Below are 24,066 nucleotides of genomic sequence, written 5' to 3' on the forward strand. Positions count from 1 at the left end.
CATCGACTTATAGCAAATAACAATTACTCCATGTGTTAACATAAAAGAAAACTGAGAAAGCAGAATCAATAGTCACCTACCCAGAATGGCACGAGGCTTAAAATTAATTCAGTAATCCACTCTCCTGCTTCTATCCCCACGAGCTAACTAGCGTCACTAAAGAAGATTTTACCCACAAAGAACTCCCTCCTACTCTTATCAACATTGTTTAACCCCCCTACTCAGGCTAGTAGATGCACCCTCTGTGCCTTTTTCGAATTGCTCCAGAAACAATACTAAAGCGGGGGGTAGCGGGGGAAGGGGACTGCAAAACAAAAAAAACAAAAAAACCAACACAGCATAATTTAAAACTAGTGAGTTTGGGGTTTTTTTTAAACTGCTTGATCAGTGTAAAATGACAAAGATTCTCCTACCAGCCCCTGCTCTCCACTCCACACACAGTGCACCTCGCTGGGGTGGGCAAGGGCAGAGAGAAGCATGAGAGAGACCCAGGCACGCTACGATAACGTCTCGGAGTTTAGAAAGTGGGGGAAAGAGGGTTGGGGTTTTTTTTTTTTTTTCCGCGCTCTGTTTCTGCTAGGGGGAAAAAAAAAAAAAAAAACGAGCGTGTGTCATTACAAAGCGGCCAAGGGAGTGACAGTTTCCTCTTCCTTCCCTGCGATGGGGCAGGTGGCGGGGCATACGGTCTGGGGGATGCCCGAGGCTCCCCAGCCCCCCAAGAAGCAGAAGGCAGCCGCAGCCTGGGGAGGACAGGAGCCGGGTATTTCATCTGAGCGCCCAAACCCTGTGCAAAGGGCTCCACATTTCCTTTCAGCTTGGAGCTCTCAGGCAGCCGCCCGGCTGAAATCCCCACTCCCCAGGCAAGGGCGTGGGGACCGGTGCCTCAAGCATCCCTCGCTTCTCCCCGCCCCTCGCAGGCGAGGGCCGGCGTCCAAAGCACCCCCAGCTGCCCCTCTGCGTGCCCAGCGGGGGCCAGTGGCCCGACTGCGCTGGCGGGGAAGGGGTCGCACTCACCACCGGCTGCGGAAGGTGCTCGCCCCGGGGGCTCTCCGCTCCCTGTCCCCGCACCGCCCGCGCGGGGAGGGAGGCTGGGGCAGCTGCTGCGCGGCTGGGAAGTCTGGAGCCGGTGTAAGAGGAGGCTCTGCCGGGCTTCCCAATGTGCCCTCCAAACTCCTGACACGGCCCCAGTGAGCATGTGCGGAGTGAGTGTGCACATGCCCGCTGGGAAAGTGAAGCCTCTGCCCTTACCTTGTCCCTTGCCAGGCGTCCGGCCGCGAGCCCGGGGCTGCTGGAAGGGCAGGTGTTGGACAGCGGGCTCACAGAGCTAGTAGGGCCGGTCTGCCTCTGCGATGCCCGAGCAAGGAGGAGGGGAGGGGGGATCCCTACAGTGAAGTCAACGTTGGAGCCAGGCTGAATAAAGCAGCCTCCCCCTCCCCAAAAAAAAAAAAAAAAAAAAAAAAAAAATGTCATGAGTGGGCTTGAAAAATCACCAGAGTTTAAAAAAAAAAAAAACCAAACACAATTTGGGATTTATTTTAATTTGCCTTCTAGCTCCCAGCCTGCAGGGCGCACTTAGGTCCCATTTTCAGGCTTCTCTCCTCAAACGCGAGGGCTAGAAAGGTGAGGGAGAGAATTCTGAGATTGCCATGGAACCACTTGTCCCAGAAGCTGAGGTCATGGTAAAACCCCAGTTATTGCGAAAGCTTGCCATAAAATCATCAGGATTGGCAACAGAGATTTTCATGGGGCCTTCACTTCAAGATCTCATAGGGCGAGACGCATGGGGGTTGTTCCATGTACTTTACAATCCAAGTACATTGTGTAAATAAATCTCCTAATAGGTATATGTTTCACTCTCAATTGTCTTTCAGATTACTCTGAATTCCTCTTTTATTTATTACCCTCTTTGATTTCTCTTTAATTTGTGCCCGCAGTTGTTTAACCTACTTTCCCCTTCTTCTGAATTTATAATGCTTCTTTTGCTGCCTGCTATTATGAAATCTTAATTGTTTTGCTGAAGAAGTACCTTTGTAAAATGTGAAGGAATTCATAACAAAAGCCAATAAATGTTTTCAATCATTTGGGAAGGTGTAATAGAATAGTATGCTTTTGTCTGTATTATTAAGATAAATGTGTAGCTATAAAATGGTATAAGTATACATTTAAATGTAAAAAAAATTGATGCTGTAACTGATTTAAAGTGGGAAGTCGGTTTTCACTCCAGTAAAACAATTGTTTTGTGGCAGTTTCGGTTTATACGCATTGCTTCGCAGACTGGTGACTTAAAGTGCTAGGGCCTGATCCTGCAAACACTTACATGAGTAAGGTGACTAACCTGTGTTGTCCCATTGAGATCATTGATGCACAGGGAGCAGAGCTTTTCACAAACCAGGTGGTGCATGTGCTGCCCCAAGCAGCGTCCTCAGATTTTGCAGTTCCTCTGCCAGGAGACCCATCACATACACACAGACTAGCTTAATACATGAGCCACATATATACAAATAGAAACACTCTGATATGTCCCATATATACATAAAAAGACACACAAGATGCAGAGATGCATTCTGACCCTCTCAGTATATACACCTTACTGAATCATGCACATCTCCCCACTCCTCCCCCAACCATATATGTACAAGTACATACTCTCTATATCCACTTCTTTCACATCCACCCCACATTCTCACACACAATCCATCCACACACATCAATACACTTATGGATTTAACTCAAACTTTTGACAATGGAACAAAAACATCATTGCAACTAGACAGCTGGTTTTACTATCAAAATCCCTTGGATCAGCCTGACCACAAAGTATTCCAACATTTCAAAGGAAATCTAGAGTCCAGCATCAGCTTGGAGCTGGAAAAATTCCTAATATGAACTGCCTTCTATAGTCCCCCAAAACCAAAACTCAGTTGTTACTCTCCCTCCTCTCCATAAATTCAGAGCACTAACCCACCACAGGTTTGCTGCAGTTCTGAATTTGCGTCACTCTCACATGTTAAATTAGCCTAAATCACTAACCTGGACTACCATTTCTCTGATTCTCTTCACCTAAATTTCTGACCCAGTGACTGATCCACAGGCTTTCATGAATAGTCTCTGCAACTTTCCCTCCTTCCTCCAATAACCTAATTGTCCTGTTAGCAGGACTCCTTACCAAGCAAGTAAATACATAATGGTGCTTACGTACAAAAAGTCTTACATACAAAATGCACTCAGGCCCTGATTTAACAAAGTATGTTAGCAGTTGGTATGTGACCAACTTTATGCATGTGAGCAGTCGTACTGAACTCAGTAGGATTACTCATGTACTTACAGCTAGACACGTGCTTAAGTTTTATTCTTATTTGTATTAGTGCCTAGGATACTCAGTCATGGACCAGTAGTCTGTTGTGCTAGATGCTGTACAAATACAGAACAAAAAGACAGTCCCTGCCCCCCAAAGAATTTACAGGCAAAGAAATTATGAACTGGGGCCTGAAGCACTTGTTATGAGCTGATGGATAAACATATTTATATATTTTAGCATGTTTATTATTTATCTGAAGTACTTTAATAATGTTTAGTAGAGCAGTTTAAAAAGAAGAGGGAATTCACTTTCATTTTTAGTTTCATAATTCAAAATATTTGACCAGTTCTGACATATAGCACTTTATATAACTTTTCATCTGAAGATCAAGACCATGAGAGCCTAGGCACAAGTGAAACTGTTCTGTCTCCACAGCTCGCGCATAAATGTAAGAGTGAAATGGACACCATTTAGGTGTTCATAGATTTTATTATTTACTAGATTTGTTATTCAAAATGGATTAATGTTCCAGCTAACTGTGGGAACTGTACCTGCTGCTTTATTTCATTGTTATGGTTGTGTCCAACCCTGCAAAATTGCTGGAAACCAGTTTAGTTTATTGGTTTCTTATGCATCTCCAAGAGGGTGGTGGCATTCAATTCGGAACTGGTCCTGTGTCTTCTAGGAACTGAAAAGATAAAAATAGGACACAAAAGGCAACTGGAGGAGTGAGGTATATTCACTAGAGCTGGGCAGGATCCTGAATTTCTATCCCATGGGAAATTTTGCATTTCTGAAAAAAGTTCCAAATTGGAACAAAAAGTCAGAAGTGCAAAATTTCCCATGGAACAGCAATATTTGAACAATTCCGTTCCAGAAAACTTGAAAGGGAATTATTTAAACATTTTCTGCTGGCTCCCTGACTACCCAGTGCGGTGCCTGACTACCCCGCTGGCAAGCTAGTTGTACATCCAAGGGCACTGGGCAGTTCACTCAGCTGCCAATCAAGCAGCCCAGGGAGCTAGCCAGCTGGGGAGCTGACTGCCCCTGGAGCCTGAGGCACCCCAGTTCTATGGCAGCCTGTCATGTGGACTACGGAAGAGCTGGAGGCCCCAGATCCACTGCAGCCTATCCTAGTCAGGCTGCTAGGGAGCTGGAGCAGAAATTTTCAGTTTCAAACAAAGTGGGTTTTTTTCTGTCACAAAATTAATCCAAGGGAAAATTCCCAACCAGCTCTAGTATTCATCCTGACAGGCAAGAAACAAACACTGTTACATCAGGGCCAGCAAGTGTTTTCCCAATATAGCAAAAATGGCAACAAAGGAGAAACACTTAATTTAAACTTAACATAGCAGCACCTTTAGCTTTAGCTATTATGACCTTAAACCAACTTCTTATACGTACCTAGAAAGTCATATTGATTCAAATGGGGTTAAAGAAGGATTTGATGGGATACTGATCCAGTATTACCAACCCTAAGCATCCAAAAATTATGCACAAAGCCACAAACAATCATGAGATTGACTTAGAAATCATGAGATTTTATAAAAAATTTAGGGTCCTTTTTATTTGTCTTCTGGTGTTTGAGTCTTTAGGGTGCAGAGTTTTTCCAAACTTTCCTCTGCAACAATGAAGACCAATAACTTCCTTTTCCCCTGCCTAAAAATGAAAGCTGAGATTCCTGGGTAAAAATATGACCCTAAGAGCTAGGTCTATAAGAAAAACTCCAAATTTCATGAGACTTGGTATAAAATAGCAAGAGCTGGTGGCACTATGGTCTCATAACAAATGATCTGGACCACAGTGAAATTTGCCTTCCCAGAACTAATGTATGCTTTCTTATTTTTAAATATTTTTTTAAATTATTATTGTTCATTATAGAACACCATTAATTTTACATCTGCTTTAAAAATAGAGGAGAGGTAGCCTGCCTCAAAGTGCTTACAATCTATACAAGACCAAAGTTATCCTAATCTTTACCTTTTATAGAGATAAACATAGTTTAAAAAAAAAATTCCAGATACTAGAACTCAGTCCTGCAAGAGACTGAGCATACTAGCCCCGATCCAAAAAACAGTTTAAGCACATACTTAACTTTAAGCACCCAAGTAATCTCAGATTGGCCTCAATACAGCAGAACACTTAAGTACATACATAATTATCCTATAAGACTATTCAGTTGCTCAAAATTAAGCATGCGCTAAGTGCTTCGCTGAATTAGTGACAGCTGCTCACTCAGCACCTTGCTTGACTGAGTCTTCAGTAGCTAAGCACATATTTTAACAAAGACCCCTGTTCTAGCATCTCTTATTTATCATCAGAACTGGAGGCATCCATTTATTATATTTTTTGCATTTGTATTTATTTATAGCAAATAAAAATCAGGTCATAATATTCAACAAATTCTTAGTTGTTTCTTTAGTACTTGTGAGGGACCAGTATATGTTGCTTTGCCTTTCACTGCTTTCAAGTTCAGAACATTTGTATCTGATAAACAAAGTGCATGTTAGCAATTAAAGCTCAAAATTAGGTAGGCAGTAAAAAGTAATCTGAGAGGAGGAACATAGCTACTGATATTATTGAAGCTGTTCTTGAAACATATGGTTTCCAATCTTTAACACAATGCACAAAAATAAAACCCTGCACCCTATGAGTGCCTGATCTTTTCATTGCAAAATGATCAAATATGCCTGGTTGGTTTTTAGTTTTATAACTCTTTCCTTGTTCTGTTTTTAAAATTAGAACTGTGCCATTTTACTTTAGCTCAGGATCTGCCCCATTGGTATCAAGCAGAGATGGGCTTTGTTAATTAATTTGCACTGCTGAATTGACTAGAAAAAATGGAGCTGTTATGTTGTTTTTTAATAAAATAAAATTGCAGATTTGCTTGAAAATTTCCACTCTCTCACAAAACAGGAAAGGCCTCTTTTTTGCAATGGAAAAATTGCTTTCACTGTGAAGATGGTGAAATTTCACAAAAAGAACATGTGTGGAAAAAGTTGTAATTTATTCCCAGGTGGAATATTACCATACTTTATTGTGAAAAACCATGTTCGCTGGTAGGACTAACAAAATTTCACCTGTGGCTAGATTTGCCTAAACAATACCTTTGGAAGTGGAAATGTTTAAGGTAGAAACTGAATCTCATAAACTTTTGATACAAATATTTAAAACAAATGTGGGTCAATTTATCATTTTTGCCCACAGCCTTTTTATTAGATATTTTAATATAACAATGCACAAACACACAGTGACAGGACACAGAAATCTTCTATTGTACTAACTTATTAGCAGGTGTTGGAACATTACATGCAAATTTTTACATGCAAATGCTGACTGATTTCTGCTAACTCACTGACAGGTGAAGGTCATTAACCCTTCACAGGATATAAATGAGATGGGAGTGACTCCCTAGGTAGCATAGCTACTACTCTGATCCCTAGGTAGAGGAAACTAGGATCTGAAATAGGGAGACAGAGTCTGGAAAGCTGAAGGACAATCTATCTTGGGAAGCGGTCTTAGGTTGAGATTTGTTATCTTATTTCAGTTATCAGTAGCTAATTATCCTAGAAAGAGTTTAAGAGCTAGCCCTTTTTTTGTGTGCAAATATTTGTTTTGTATTAGTGGTGTTGAGTCTCATCCTGTTTGCATGAGTAGTTAGTGACTATCTAGAATTCATAATTTTATGATCTAAAAGATGTTTGAGAATCTGTTTTCTTCAAAGTTATTTCAAGAAATCTCAGCTGGTTTTGTACACTGAACTGTTGCTTTAGCTAACTTCCTTCCAAGTTACATTACACTTGATAGAGAAACTAGGGACCAACTCAGTTGTACTTTCAATGTAATTTAACTACAGCATGGAAACAGGCTTTCAAAAGGCTGATTTATGAGCGGAACTAAGGCTTGCTTAGTACAACATTTTCACAGTAAGAGTTACATTCCCACAAAAAAGGAACACTGTCAGGTACAATGACCATGAGTCAATCTTGCCAAACTAACTGTTCCATTCAGATGAGCAAATCAGGCAGCCCTAAAATTCATTGGAAATATTCTAAGTTTGGGGTTGGAATTCCAGAAATATTCCAAAGCATGTCCTTTTACTACATATTTGAAAGCTCTTAACTGGTGAATCAGAATTTTCCCATGGTGGAAACAAGAATAAATGCATTTTGGGATTCTTAGAAGTATTTCTAATTAGTTTGTCATTTTTTCCTCAATAAATGTTAATTGGATCATTTAACCTATTAGATAAATGATGGAAGAACACTCTGTTTATTGAAGAATCACAAAACACCCATTTGGGATACCTTCAAAATGCCTAACTCTTATGAAAGAATGCAAGTGACTCCAAGCTGCAGAGATCCATAAAGCAGTTTAAACAATTTAGAGGAAAGAGCACATAGACATAGCTTACAGTTGGAAAGCACCAGTACCTTTAGTCTACTCTCAGCTTTTCTAGCCTGTGGGAATACAGTAGCTGACAGACTGTTTTGATAAAACTAGGAGATCATTTGCAGGGACTTTTGCCTAGGCCACACCTACATATTGAGGATGAGAGTAGCCCATATCCTTGTGGTACATCACCAAGGGCTGTATTTGGCCTTCAGATGACTCTTTGGTCACCCCTGTGGGATGTAAAGCAAATAAATCAATGAGATTTATAGTTTGGGACCTATGGTCTACAGAAGATTTTCTAAGATCTGTTTCTCCAGGATAACTTAAAAAAATTACTTCTCTGGCAAAATGTTTCCTTTTCATTTGGTGCTCAAGTAGGCAATTTGTCCAGATGCCTCCTGATATTCCTAAAAAAAAAAAAATGCAGCTTCTTGTGTTTTTTTATTTTTTAAATCCTATTTTCAACTTTCACTAATTACTGCTTAATAATGTAGTGAGTGACCAAACAGGAGACGGGGCTTTGTGTATTTCTTCAGTGGAGGGAAAGAAAAAGCAAACTTTATACAATACAGTTCAGTCCTGAGCCAAGAGATTCACTCATCTACTATTTTATCAGGAGAATAAATTTGGAATTGCTTCTCTTTGAGAGCTGCAATTGCAGGAGGCAGTGTGATAAGATCTCTAGTTGGCTTAGGGCTATTTAAGTACTTTTACTGGCTCGGAATTGGGATCCTTGTAAATATATGAAATATATATTTGAGTACAGTATGCTGTCCAAAGAGTAATTGTGTACATATGGCCTGTAAACTCAGTTTAGACTGCTATATTTTGCACTTTACATCTTCAATGTGCTGTACAAATATTAATTAATGGATCTCCAGAATACCTTTTTATAAGGCTATTATCCCCATTGAACAGATGGAGAAATGAAGGCAGAGAGGTGAAGTGACTTGTCCACTGGCCCCAGCTGACTCTCATATCAATGTTTGTTCTTGTTTGTCTTTTATTTCTTCAAGTAGATTATAAAACAATATTATCTGGAGATGGATGGATACAAATGAATCTAGGTTCTTCCATTAATCCACCTAGTGCGTTGTGCTAGAGATCAGTAAACAAGTCTGAATAAAGTAAGAGCAAACTGAAAATGTAGGCTTAAGGCCAGTTTTTCAAAACAAGTGACTGTGTAATTGCACACCTAGTTCAGGTATGCAGACCCAATAATCAAATATGCAAACAGACAATGTGGGTCTTATGCACATAACAAAATCACCATATATTTACATGTGCAATTGTGCACTTGGCATGTTTGAAATCTGATCATCAGCATTTTACTGTGGCTCAAAATAGTTTGGTTAACATTTTTTTCTTATTATCAAGAGTCTCTGCTATTTCCTGGCTTGGATCAGAACAGGAAGTGCCAAAATACAATTCTAAAAGTTGTTCTCATGACAGTACTGTACGTCCAGCCTGACTAGGACCTTGAATACTAGAAATCCCACAAGGAAAAAACTATTCCTGCAAAATTTCTAACTCAATATATTCAACAAAGTAATTCTGAGATGCACCAAATGACACCAATATTTGAATATTTCTCCAAATCAGACAGAGGCCCTGATTTTGCAGACACTTGAAGTCAATATGGTTACTCACCCAAGGTATACATGTACTTATGTGGTTGCTGGGCCCAGGGTTCACATAGCACACTTTTTGACTTTCACCTTTTACTGAACTGTAACCTGGTAAAACACTCCTTGTGCAGTGCCCACTTAACTCTCTTTTTTTTTTTTTTTTTTTTTATTGGAAATCTATTCACAATTCCAGCTTCTTTTGCTGCCCTTGGGAGTGTATGGAAAATGTTACCCATGTAGCTTATTTAACAGCTCAAACTGGGAGGTCAGCAACGAGAGTCTTCAGTCAGATTTCATGAATCACTTTTTAAATATTTCAAATGTTGCTGATGATAATGTAAATTTGCAGTGGCCCAGTATGCATTGCCCATACAGTATAGATCAGAAATATTGAGTACATTACAAACAGCAGGTTACACTTCAAAACAGTTGGTTCAGTGTTCGAGACCATTCATCATTTTTATTTTTTTAAAGGACTGGAAGGGCTTAGAAACTTTCCTAGGAAGCGGTATGGATTCTGAACAGCTGCACTACAATTCCTACTCACATTAGATTGTGGATAGAGCATTGATTTGGAGTAAATGTTCTCGGCAGCCAGGAAGTGATGAAACTGGCAAACCCTCCCTTACAAGATTTTCGCTTCTGAAATAAAAAAACATGCTGGTTATTCTGATTTAGATTATCACTGTGGGCCTCATTCACCACTGTATCACACCATAAAACTGGAATATCACAGGGGCATAGTTAATAGGGATCAGACACTATCAGGATCATTGCAGAGGGCATGCTTGCTATTTTGTAAGTGGTTTTTGTGGCTGCATAAATGGGCTTTGTGTAAGAGGAACAAACTTTTTGTATGTTATCTCTCTATATTTACACTAAACAAGGCAATATTTAGGAAAATAGCCGATTGAACATAACACACACAAATTTAGATTTTCAGAATAACATGAATAAAATAGCAAAAGTTATGCTAATTGCACATGGAAATAATGCATGTATCTTTACATATGTTGTTCTGAAAACGAATTGGAATTTAATTTGCAAACTGGATACAATTAACTTAGGCTTGAATAGAGACTGGGAGTGGATAGGTCATTACACAAAGTAAAACTATTTCCCCATGTTTATCCCTCTCCCCCCCACCACTGTTCCTCAGACGTTCTTGTCAACTGCTTGAAATGGCCCACCTTGATTATCACTGCAAAAGGTTCCTCCTCCACCCCCACCTCCACCCCCAGCTCTCCTGCTGGTAATAGCTCACCTTAAGTGATCACTCTGGTTACAGTGTGTATGGTAACACCCATTGTTTCATGTTCTCTATGTATATAAATCTCCCCACTGTATTTTTCACTGAATGTATCCGATGAAGTGAGCTGTAGCTCACGAAAGCTTATGCTCAAATTTGTTAGTCGCTAAGGTGCCACAAGTCCTCCTTTTGTTTTTGTGAATACAGACTAACATGGCTGTTATTCTGAAACCAGTTTTAACATTGTATATCCAGAAGGATTACAGAGCATTTTACCAAAGGTGCATATGTCTCAACGTGATATTCAAACTCTATACAGGTCACTGATGAAACACAGCACCCTCTGCTCACAACACTGTTCAACAGTTTAGGAAAAGTAGTGAACAGAGCTAATTTGAAATTTTCAAAAGAAAAAATTTCTCCTGGGAAAATGTACTTTCCTTTTAAATTATATCCACAGGGAAATGTCAATTTCAATTAAATTTTCCAATATACTGATCAGAAATTTCTAACTGAAAAATTTCATTTTGAGTCAATATTTTCCACTGGAAAAAGGGGAAAATAAGAACTTTATTTGCAAGTTGGGAATAATCTACTTTTAACACTTTTTTTTACTGTAAACTTTCTTTAGATGAAAAAAAGAGGGAAGTGGGTTTTTTCCAATACTTTCCCCCACACTTTTTACCATCATCACTTTTTTTATTTTAGGGGGGTGAGGGAAGAAAGTAAGAGGAGAGAAGAAGGAAAAATACCCAAATCCCCATGCAAAAATGAAAAACCAAAATGTTTCACTTATCAAAAACTGATGACATTTAAATTGAAGGGAAATGAAACATCAACATTTTGAAACAAACCAACAACAAAAAATAATTTTCAAAATGTCTTTTGAAGTGAAATGAAATGACAATTTTTGTTTAGTTTCTAAATAAAAATTCTCATGGAAAACCTAATGAATTTTTGGTCAAAAATGTTTGAAAAATTTTTTTCCATGAGAAAAATTTGGGTTTTCCAGATAGCTCTACTAATTAAGGAGAAGGCTTTATCCAACTGAAGTAGGAAGAGAAATTTAGGCCAGCTTCATCTAAATTACTCTAGTTGGAAAAATTGAGACATTTTGGGTATTTGACATTTTCAGTTCTGTAAATATCCCTGTGTGGCACAAATATGAAGAAAGGTAAATTAAATGGAGCATTTGCTCATAGATTTTTAAGGTCATTTGTCAAACATACAATATAAAAAAGGATCAGATTCCTAAGTCAATGAGGCTAAATTCAGTATTGACAAGTGTTGTGATTTAATTGTGAGTATCACAATATTTGATGTTATTCCTATAGCTCCAGCTCTTGGAGTCAGGTTATTCCATGAAAATCTCAACTTTTATTTAAAAAAAAAGAAGGTAAAGTAAGTTTCTATCTCTCATAGCTGCAGAGAAAAGCTTTAAAAGGTTAATCCTATAGGCTCAAAAATCAGAAGGCCAAAAAAGATCATTCAAATTTTATTATTTTTAAAATCACATGATTTTTAAGCAAATCTCATTATTTTGGAATGCCTGAATTATCCTGATTTTATACTTGTGGTTAGCAAAACTGTAAATGGAATACAAGACAACAAGCCTGTGTATCTTATGTGTGAAGACACTCAGATATTTCTTTTCTGTATATGTCCCTGTTGTTTGTATTATGATTGCACTAGAGGCACTAGCTGAGATCAGGGCGGCATAGTTACAGTTGCAGTTCAAACACATAGTAAAAAAGAGTCCCTGACGCAAAGATCTTACAGTCTAAATACATAAGACAGACAAAACACTGGAGGAAGGACAGTGGCATTCGCTCTTGCCTTGTAAGATCTTGGGAAATTAATGCAGAGGATACGAGAGTTCCACGGCCTTTAGGTGTGTTTTTTTAAGACTGCAATTCTTCTGGATTGTACAGAAATACAATTGCCTGCAAAATGCCAATTAGAAAATAAACTCACGTCTTGAGAGTTTTCCACCAAGGCATGTATAACCTCTAGAGTTGCTGTTCTTCCGTAGCTTTTGGGATGAACTTTACTTTCATCACAGAGGGCTTTCTCCTTTGTTTTTAAAGGCGTTCTCTGCCAAGCAAAGTAAGTGGTTTTTCTCAAGTGCAGTTTTCTGAAGGTACTGAGGCATGTTGAATACAGACAAGTAATTTGTTACCTCGGGCTGTATGTGTCCTGTACTAAAAATTACAAGATGGGAATCTGCGGTTGTGATGAGAGTATACTTTGGAAAGGCTGTGCAGTGAGAGGAGAACAGGTTGTGGCTAATCTCATTCATTCACTGCAGATAAGAGAGGCACTGCCCTTTTTTATTTTCTTGGCAGGATCAAATCCTATCTGTCTATCAACAGGAACAATTGTTTCTAAGTTGAGAGTGCTGTGATTAAAAATGATACAGCTGGAAAGGCTGAGGAGAAACGCATAAGAAAAAGGCCCTCATGAGCTTCTAAGGAGAGACTGTCTGTTCAGCACACAGGCCAGTCAAAATATGCTTTCTGGCAGAGACATTAATAAATAGACCAACTTCAATAGATGGAGATTTAAGGATAAGAGACTGTAATGTTGTTCTAAAATTCTTTTGGGCTGGAGCTTAAATCCAATTTTAATGAGGTCATAGAAAATAAATTAATGTTCTACTATCTTCCAAACAATATCTTCTTTGTTAAGCATGAAGATTGGAAAGATTTTTTTTTTCTTGCTGTGTGCTTAAAACCATGTAAGAGCCACCTTCTCTTCTCTCATTTCCTGAGTACAACGCCACGTGATATCCCTCACTTGACTACATAAATATATTCATCCAGCATCCACAAGTACTATGTACAATTGACAAGTCTCCACCTTTCTGCTTCTCTTTGTCTCAGATGTCAAGAGTTAAATGAAGGAACCAATTTTTTGGAGAAAATATAGAATTGCTGAGTGACAGCAAAATGAACATAATGGAATCTATAGTGGAATAGTCTCCAGTGGAAGTGGTGGAAACCCCATCATTCAAAAAAGTTAGCATTCTTGGCAACTCCCAAGATTTTATTGCAAGTCTCACAATATTAGGTGTTTTTCTTAAAGCTCCAGCTCCTGGATTCCGGTGATTATGTGGGGATTTCTGCTTATACAATATAAAAAAAAATTAACTTTTTTTTTTAAAGTCTTTTAGCCTCATGGTTGTAGAAAAGAGCTTTAAAACATGAATCCTCAAGACAATCAGACTAATTTAATAAAAAGGACCCACAGTTAATTATTTTAAAAATCTGATGATTTTTTAATCCTTAAATTTGACAATAGTGAGACAACCCACTAGATAAAACACTGTCAGGAACACCTCTGGACTATATGGGATATAGATAGACTGGATAACTCGATAAGTCCTTTGCATTTCTTATGCCTATGATTCTCTGAACATGTATAGGTGTGTGGTGTGCAGCCTCTCAGTCTACACAGTCTTTTGTGTGCAAGTCAGGAAGTGCAAGCTGCATGCAGTACCTGCACAAAGCTGTTTGTATAAGCCCTGGCCTGTGACCTGAGTGTATGTCTTGGATGCAGATCTATGACCATGTTGTGAATGTCCACTTAGATTTAACCGCTATAGATTGAGTCCAATTCTTCAAGTCCACATTAACTATGACAGCACTGCTCATCAAAAGACGGGTTTGTTTAGCATCCGTGGGTCTAGCAACAGAAGACAGCTGTTTGCACATACTGTCAAACTCTTGTCATGAGGAGGATTAACAACACCTTCAAACCTAAAGCTAGTCATGTACTATCCAGGCCAAAGAAAGAGTATAGAGAATGGCTGAGATGATTAGTTCAAAAGAAGAAAACTATGGGATAGATGTTATCTGGTGCCTCACACTTTCAAGAGGACTTGCATTATATGGAGACAGGTGGTTTTTTACTACAAATCCTAATGCTCATCTGGATTCCAAAAGGAAGTGGATATGAGAATAAGGTGGATATTGGAGTGAGCTGTCAGAAGAAAGCTGTGGAAAAGTAATGGTGTATTAGATTAGCCACAATAGATTATGATCCACACAAACATGATCTCACTGTTTATCACCTCTGGATAAATTTCAGTGTGATTCATTGCTATAGACAGGCCTGGTCCATTTGTTGTTGATGATTTTTCATTAGCTGCAGCAGTACAGACTTAGTGTAACTCCTTTTCTACATGGAAATTTCAAAAGATATAGGAAGTTATTAGAGTTAGCTTTAACAGCTCTTCTGCAAACAAATTCAACTAATAGTAGCATGGAAACCACTTTCCTGGCAGCTGCCGCTAGGGTTGCCCACTTTGGTTGGACATATTCCTGGAGGTTTCATCAGATGACATAATCTTTAATTCCTGGAGACTCCAGGACAATCCTGGAGGGTTGGCAACTCTAGCTGCAACCAGTTGGGACAAGGGAGAAGTTAGCGTGTCACTGATTACCTGCTAGCTGTGCAAAGCAGAGTGTGTATTAAACTCCATGTGGATGGTGCACCATTCAAGAGCATTTTGTGAAAATTAGAATGCACTTACTAGTAGCTCTGTAAAATTTCATCTTCCAAAGGTCTGAGCTAATCCTGCTGGGATACGAAGCTGTGATTCCAGGGAACATTTCGAACCTGATGCTTAGCTCACTAAGCCACCATATGCAGTGCCTGCACTAAATAGCAAAGGAGTGTTCTTTATATGTACGCACAATTTAATATCTTTGCAAAACACTTTCACCTTCCTCCCTCCCTCCCTCCCTTGACCCATCACCTGCTGGTGCCTACGGCGTACAAATTTGAGAGTTTTCTTTATGAGTTGCACATAAAATCCACACCTTTGGTCATGCATGAGAAACTGCCAAGAGAGCCTGATTCAGCCCTGAAAACATTAAATTTTTTATGGGCAAGACCTTTATGGTGGTGTGTTTTTTCAGAAATATGCAGCATATGTAATGCCTGACCCCCATAACCACTCACAGGTTCTAAATGACACACTTCTGGCAGAGACCCCAACTGACTAATTATCCACGCAAATTACTTATCCACTGACTTCAAAAGAAAACCAGCTAAATGACCCAAGTTGTCAGCAGAAAATTAAGAAATGCATAGGAGGGTGAAACCCTGTCTGCCCCCTCCTCCACAGTAAAACCAACAGTGCTATTCAAGGAAGTGGTGAAGAACCAAAAATAGAAAATTCTTGGGGTTTTCACTTGAGGAAACCAGTTTGCTCTGCTGGTCACTAGCATGTACTACACCAGGACTACCACACTGTATGTATCCGATGAAGTGAGCTGTAGCTCACGAAAGCTTATGCTCTAATAAATTTGTTAGTCTCTAAGGTGCCACAAGTACTCCTTTTCTTTTTGCGAATACAGACTAACACGGCTGCTACTCTGAAACACTGTATGTTGTAGCTGTAATCATCCATTACCTTGCACATTCTTTTCTTTTTTTGTGTGTGTGGGGGGAGAAGGGATTCCTCTATTATTTAGACAGAGAACAAGTCTTCTCTTCAAGTCTGCTTTCAGCTTAAGCCTTCTTTTCCAAAATGGTGTCTCAAGATTTGCTAGAAGAAAAGGAGTACTTGTGGCACCTCTAAGGTGCCACAAGTGCTCCTTTTCTTTTTGCGAATACAGATTAACACGGCTGCTACTCTGAAACCTGTCAAGATTTGCTAGAGTATCAAGTATTGAAAGTTTTCAGAATTCATCGATGCCATGAGACTATCAGACTATGATGCTACCAAATTCCATGGTCATCCAAAATCAATTGCTGACAACTTGATTAAAATGTATATACTGGATCATTTGAACTGTATGGTGGGAGGAGCTACAGCCTATCAAAAATTATGCTAGATGAATAGGTCCTATTTTATCTTCATGCTACATACTGCATTCACTCGAGTCACTCTGCTATTCCCTTGAGGAAACGGCAGCATAAGAAGTCCATAGTGAGTATTTGCTCTGGCCTAAATGCAGTACAGTTATGTGAATGTTTTGTATTTGTGATCACCATTTCATTCTAATTTTAATCTTCATATAAAGGGATACTCCACAAATAGTCCTGATGGTCTCAATAGGACTACTTGCAGAGTGAGGTACTATTCAATGTGAGCAATGTAGCAGAAGCTGGCCCTTATGCAGTGGTCTAATTGTTAAAGGTTGTTATGGAAGGATTGATATTAATTTTGCAAATCATCAAAACTAGTTTTAATAAGACCTTCCCCATAACTTTGTATTCTGTTACTTAACTTTCATTTGGAAATGACGATTTTATTAAGTAACAAAAGAAGCAACGATTTGCTTAAGTAACAAAAGAAGCAAAAGAGAAAACATTTACAACAATAATTATGAGGACCTTTTGGAATTTCTTCTCCCCTTTTTTATTGGAAAGTTTAGTACAAATACATATGGCCAGATGTTTACGAATTGAGCATGCAATCCTGCATCTAGCTAGAGTGTGTGATGGTGTGCACAACTCTAGTAAATGCATATGGAAATGACCATAAATAGTTGTTTGCATACATAATCTGATAGTTATACACCCATCTTTTTAAAAAGTCCTTAGAGTGTTGCCTTTAGTCTCTCTGGGGTGTGGATTATAAACAGGACAAAAGTTGGTGCTTGCCTATTCAAGCCATAGATATCTACCATGAAGGGACTGTGAATTCAGGTTCTGAACTGGGCATTTTTCACACACCAGACTGGCAGCCTACTCAGCTCCTGCTTACTTTGGAACAATCCAAGGCCCTCTTCTTCCCATTGGGCTCAATACTTCAGTCAGTATTACAATGGGATGGGGACTCTTGTATAGTCTTCAAGGGACTCCCCCAGGGGTGTCACTCACTGGTGTTGATGAACCTCCAAGGGAGGCATACCCAGCCCTCTTCAGAGACAAGCGCCTTATAAAGCAGGATGTAACAGTAGGGGGAAGCTGAGGCTCTCTTCACGGCACCCACACTGTCAGAGTTGCCAGTAAATGTCTTGCGCATTTGATAGTGAGAAACCATTCGCTGCTCACAGTGCTGCTGTCCAGGCAAACATTTGTTTCCTTCTTGTGCCAATAAAATTAGAAAAACTTCTTGGGGGAATGATTTCTGGAAACTCAACAGCAAACTGCATTCCCCAAGTCACTACACTTGGTTAGTTTCTTTCACAACACTGCTAAGCTCTAGATGACGGTATGCATAACCCTAAAGAGGAGAAACAGAGAGACAGGAAATTATGGCTGAATGTGTGTTTTCTTAGGGAGTTTGTGCTCACTGTTGGAGTAGTCAATGCCAGATATTGTGCAACACAATGAGAATTCCCTTTTCAGCTGAATTCTGCTAAAACTCAGCCAGATTGTAGTGAGATGTGAAAATCTCCAGAAGAAATGTCCTTTAATATAGGCATCTGCCTCAACTTGTGCCATGTTAAGAATCCCAGAGGCCTTACACAGTATTGTCAATCAGAAGTGTTCAAAAACCATGAGGGAATTAAAACCAATAGTAAAAGGTTCTATAGCCATATAAATAAGAAGAAAACAAGGAAGGAAGAAGTGGGACTGCTAAACACTGAGGATGGAGTAGAGTTTAAGGATAATCTAGGCATGGCCCAATATCTAAACAAATATTTTGCCTCAGTCTTTAATGAGGCTAATGAGGAGCTTAGGGATAATGGTAGGATGACAAATGGGAATGAGGATATAGAGGTAGATATTACCACATCTGAGGTAGAAGCCAAACTCGAACAGTTTAATGGGACTAAATTGGGGGGCCCAGATAATCTTCATCCAAGAATATTAAAGGCACTGGCACATGAAATTGCAAGCCCATTTAGCAAGAATTTTTAATGAATCTGTAAACTCAAGGGCTGTACCATATGACTGGAGAATTGCTAACATAGTTCCTATTTTTAAGAAAGGAAAAAAAGGTGATCTGGGTAACTACAGGCTTATTAGTTTGACATCTGTAGTATGCAAGGTCTTGGAAAAAATTTTGAAGGAGAAAGTAATTAAGGACATTGAGGTCAATGGTAATTGGGACAAAATACAACATGGCTTTATAAAAGGTAGATCATGCCAAACCAACCTGATCTCCTTCTTTGAGAAGGTAACAGATTTTTTTAGACAAAGGAAATGCAGTGGATCTAATTTACCTTGATTTCAGTAAGGCACTTGATTCGGTTCCACATGGGGAATCATTAGTTAAATTGGAAAAGATGGGGATCAGTATGAAAATTGAAAGGTGGATAAGGAACTGATTAAAGGGGAGACTACAACGGGTCATACTGAAAGATGAACTGTTGGGTTGGAAGGTTATTAGTAGAGTTCATCAGGGATCGGTTTTGGGACCAATCTTATCTAATCTTTCTATTACTGACCTTGGCACAAAAAGTGGGAGTGTGCTAATAAAGTTTGCGGATGATACAAAGCTGGGAGGTATTGCCAATATAGAGAAGGACCAAGAAATCATACAGGAAGATCTGGATGATCTTGTAAACTGGAGTAATAGTAATAGGATGAAATTTAATAGTGAAAAGTGCACGGTCATGCATTTAGGGATTAATAACAAGAATTTTAGTTATAAGCTGGGGACGCATCAGTTGGAAGTAACAGAAGAGGAGAAGGACCCCGGAGTATTGGTTGATCACAGGATGACTGAGCCGCCAATGTGCTATAGCTGTGAAAAAAGCTAATGCGGTCTTGGGATGCATCAGGCAAGGTATTTCCAGTAAAGATAAGAAGGTGTTTGTACCGTTATACAGGGCACTAGTGAGACCTCATCTGGAATATTGTGCGCAGTTCTGGTCTCCCATGTTTAAGGATGAATTCAAACTGGAACAGGTACAGAGAAGGGCTACTAGGATGATCCAAGGAATGGAAAACCTGTCTTATGAAAGGAGACTCAAAGAGCTTGGCTTGTTTAACATAACCAAAAGAAGGCTGAGGGGAGATATGATTACTCTCTATAAAGATATCAGAGGGATAAATACCAGAAAGGGAGAGGAATTATTTAAATTCAGTACCAATGCGAACACAAGAACAAATGGATATAAACTGGCCTTCAGGAAGTTTAGACTTGAAATTAGATGAAGGTTTCTAACCATCAGAGGAGTGAAGTTCTAGAACAGCCTTCCAAGGGAAGCAGTGTGGGCAAAAGACATATCTGGCTTCAAGACTAAGCTTGATAAATTTTATGGAGGGGATGGTATGATGGGATTGCCAAAATTAGGCTATTAATTGATCTTTGACTATTAGTGGTAAACATGCCCAATGGCCTGTGATAGGATGTTAGAGGGGTGGGATCTGAGTTACTACAGAGAATTCTTTCCTGGGTGTCTGGCTGGTGAGTCTTTCCCATATGCTCAGGGTTTAGCTGATCGCCATATTTGGGGTCGGTAAGGAATTTTCCTACTAGGCAGATTGGCAGAGGCCCTGGAGGTTTTTCACCTTCCTCTGCAGCGTGGGGCACAGGTAACTTGCTGGAGGATTCTCTGCACCTTGAAGTCTTTAAACCATGATTTGAGGACTTCAGTAGCTCATAGGTTAGGGGTTTGTTACAGGAGTAGGTGGGTGAGATTCTGTGCATTGTGCAGGAGGTCAGACTAGACTATCATAATGGTCCCTTCTGACCTTAAAGTCTATGATTCTATGAGTCAGCCCTCCCCACAAATCATAATTTGTGAAAAAATAATAAATTATGGGTTCTTTTGGTTTTTGAGCCTTTAGGATTCATGTTTTCAAGCTTCTCTCCACAACCAAGAGGGCTATAAACCTACTTGTAATTTAAATGAAAGCTAAGTCTCCAGGGATTGGGGCTTTATGAAAAATTCCAAATATCACAACACTTGTGAAAAATCACAAGTGTTTGCAGTGTCTGGTGCTGTGTTTCTATCTATTATTTGTATTATCATAGCACCAAGGAACCCTTCATGGACCAAGACTTAGTTGTAGGTGCTGTACAAAAACAGAACAAAATGCCAGTCCCTGCCCTACAAAGTTTACAATCTAAGTATCACATAAGAGACAACGGATGGATACAGACAGACGGGAATACAAGGAAACAATGAGACTGTATTGATCAACATGATAGGCAATAGACTTTGCACACCAGCAGTCTAACAGTTGTCAAGTTTTTTGTAGGCCTTATGCATGAGGCGAGTTTTCAGGAGGTAGCTTTATGGATGTTTAGGGGGAGCTTCTCCTAGGTGTAAGGACCAGCATGGGAGAAAACAGAGCTACTTGTTTGAAAATCCAAAGAGTAGGTGATGGGAGGCTGACATCACAGACTGAGTCTAAGCAGGAGTTGTCCTTTCGATACTGAATGAGAGATGATAGGTTGGGTGGGGATAAGATGTGAAGGGCCTTGAAAGTGAAGATGGTGGCCTTATGGACTTAATTTTTAAAAGGTCAGAAGTGCATGACAGTGCACATTGATGTGAGCCTAACTTGCATGTTTAGTTTCTGTGAGTGTGCAAGCTGGGTATTTACGGACACACATGGCACAGGGTGGGTATGTGATTATGCATGGATGTTTGCACTCAGCTTTGAGCTTTTGGCTGTATGTACAGAGCAGTGAGACATTTTCTAATGAAACTTGAAGCCAGGGACAACTCGCCTAGTATTGGGTTTCTTTATGAACATGAAATGCAGTAGATGGGTAGTTGCTGAAAGTATGTCGAAGCTTTTTTTTTTTTTTAAAGGCAGGGGCAGAGGCTTCTCAAGCTAAGGTATGGGATACCCCTTTCTTTTCCCTCCCTCACCCCTCAACAATTCCCTGGATGCTGCCTTGCCTTCTGCTTTCTCTAGGAAACGGGGGTTGGCCTGATGGCCTTTCTCCACATGAATTTCTGATCTCTTCAGGAATGGCCAGCTAGGACTATTCAGGACAGGGAAGCATATTTAAACCACTTTTCAAAGGAGACAAGGGAAGGGTAATGGGGGGCAGGGGGCATTATGGTAACAAAACTGGACAGAAAATACTGTCGTGCAGTTACAGAGGAAAAAATGTAAAAGGGCTAGACAGATAGCACGTTGCCCCATCATATGTATTGACAAAACCTGAACATATAGTTTAAAACTCCCCCACCACCATTTCAATAATTGACTCCACATTCACCACAACACCCAGGTTAGTCACATTGTTCTGCTACAATAAGTCTTCAACATGAGATCAACATGTGGCAGCAGAGTCTTTTATGGTAAAATGAATGTCTCAAGTAGAAAGCAGCTTATCTGAGCTGTGCAAATAAATAACTGACATGACATTTAGAGAGCACCATAAGGAACAGATCCAATTTACAGCTTCGCTTACATGGGTTGTCTGTTTACACCTTGCATCACAGACTAGTGGTATCATCGCATTTTGCATCAGAGCTCTAGACAACTGTCCTGATTCACCATTGCATTCTTTCATTTTTACCCCAGGATAACTCCACTGACATCAGTGCAGTGATTGGAGTACACAGTAGTCTTTATGCCAAAAAAATCAATGCTTCAAGCCTTTGAGTTTCCTGACAAGCTGTCTTTCTTTAGCCCCTCACTTCAGTTCTTTATCCCACTTGGGGATCTTGATGGGTTTACATAGTGTAGAAGATTCTTCTGTTGTCTCAGGGGAGCAAGTTAGGTGCTACAATTAAATACTGAATGCCAGATTTTTTGTAGCATGGGAAAAACAAAACAAAACATCTGTCTGAATAATGCTGAAGGAGCAGGAACTAAGCTGCTCTTTAAAAATAAACGCAACACTGAAGATGGTGATTGAGATAAAGTTACAGCCAAAAACTATGCATAATAAGATGCTCAGAAAATGTTATTTTGTTAGTGGTTTGCAAATGTAGGAACAATATATTAAAGTGTTATTTTTACTTGGTTTAAAGTGCAGTTCTACTCTGAAAGATGACCATGTAAAAATGCACCATTTCAATCAAGAGATCTGCTGCTTTACTACATTCAGTCAGATCGACTGACTTTGTAGTGCCTGAAAAAGGATTTTACTGCTTTTTATTCCTGTTAGCCCTGCAGAGACTGAGTTCATTGAAGATTCCACTGTGTGCATCAGAGCTTACTAAAATTTATCTGTGTGAGTCCATTGAAACATGGGTGTCACTGAGCATCTAATTTGGTTTGCAGAACCTTTACTGCTGGTGACATTGGTGCAAGATTGAAGGAACCCACACTTGACTTTCTGAGGTAAGTTTGCAAGACAGCAGATATATATATTTTTTAAAAGTCATTTTACTTGTAAACATCACAATACAGAAATCACCATGAGGAATTATATATGGAGCTCCATGATAACATTTTTTACAAAGCCACTTTTCAGAACAGAACTGCACTTTTTACTCTCAACATACTACCCAGAGGAGCATCATTACAATGCACTTAGCATGGCACTCTGCACAATCCTTAATGAACTAATGGCTTATGAAAAGTGCCAGATTGAACACCCCCGGCTTCTGTTTATGTAGAGAAAAGGTATGGCATAATCAGCAATGATGGAATCTTTCTACCAGCCTTTGCCAACCTGCTACCATGCCTCAACACTGACTGAGGGTGAGCAGCTCCAGGGCTGACGGTGTAATTCAGTTTCAATGGCACATTTGATCCCAAACTCCTCTAGTGCCACATGTGATGGGTGTTTATCTGATGGGAACACTTTTTCTATCAGGAACTGGAATGAGATCCATCAAACGTATTTGCCACCATGAATAGCCATGAAATGGTAATAACTTTTGGTCAGATGCTTCATTAATTAATGCTTATTAGTTGTTTGAGAAAGGCACTGTATAAGTGCAAAGTATTATGAGGATAAATACCGAAGTCCTTCAGGGACTTCAGGATTTAGCCATTCACTAACAAATATTTTCAATGCAGTAAAATGCTTTATTCTATTTCTAGACATGCCCAAAGCAATCCACAGATCTGATCCAGGCTTTTACGTACCTCTCTTCTAAGTCTAGGACTAAATACACAGGTTAAAATGTGTAGTGGCATGTCTGGATACAGCTACAAAGTCAAGCATATTTGAATTGTTTCTTTTCGTTGGAAGGGCAATATGAACAGGAAGAGAGGTTTTTCTGGATTTGCCAAAAGTTAAGTCATTACTGATACAAACAATCTCTCAGGTTACTGTCTGGGTTTAGAAACATTTATGAATTGCTTTGGATTGAACTCTTCAACTCTGAACTTCAGTCCCATTTCCCTCCCTGACTGGCACCAAAGGATCGTTTCTATTCTCCACCTTATCTCACTGGGGACACCTTAAAGCTGTGTCATGTATATAGTGGAAGCAGGTTGGAGGCAATAAACTCCTTTGGTGTGATACTGCTGAAAAACTATTTCATCTGGACCCACAGTGAGTGTTCAGAAGTTATCTATCTTCTGCTTTACTGCAGCTGGATATGAAGCCAAGTTCCAATGCACATGGTAAGAATTTAGGTGCAGAATAAGTAAACATACAGAAGCACTAGAAAGCGCTTTCCTGATTATGTCCTACTTGCATATTGTTTGGATGTTTTAAAAAA

The 24,066-nt window shown here is 39.5% G+C and overlaps 1 protein-coding gene across 3 annotated transcripts in view; it reads right to left on the reverse strand.

Annotated features, from left to right (window-relative positions):
- Positions 1-1,203, reverse strand: part of EYA2 (EYA transcriptional coactivator and phosphatase 2) — a 184,459-nt gene extending 183,256 nt beyond the window's left edge. For 2 of the 3 annotated variants that reach the window (XM_038370415.2, XM_043495704.1), the window contains exon 1: positions 1,015-1,192. The gene's annotated coding sequence lies outside the window, so the exon portion shown is untranslated. Of the gene's footprint in view, positions 1-1,014 lie in introns of all 3 variants that reach the window. The other variant, XM_038370414.2, reaches the window with a different exon arrangement.
- Between the last annotated feature and the right edge of the window lie 22,863 nt (positions 1,204-24,066).

This window comes from Dermochelys coriacea, chromosome 13, assembly GCF_009764565.3.
Source record: "Dermochelys coriacea isolate rDerCor1 chromosome 13, rDerCor1.pri.v4, whole genome shotgun sequence".
Classification (NCBI taxonomy): Eukaryota; Metazoa; Chordata; order Testudines; family Dermochelyidae; genus Dermochelys; species Dermochelys coriacea.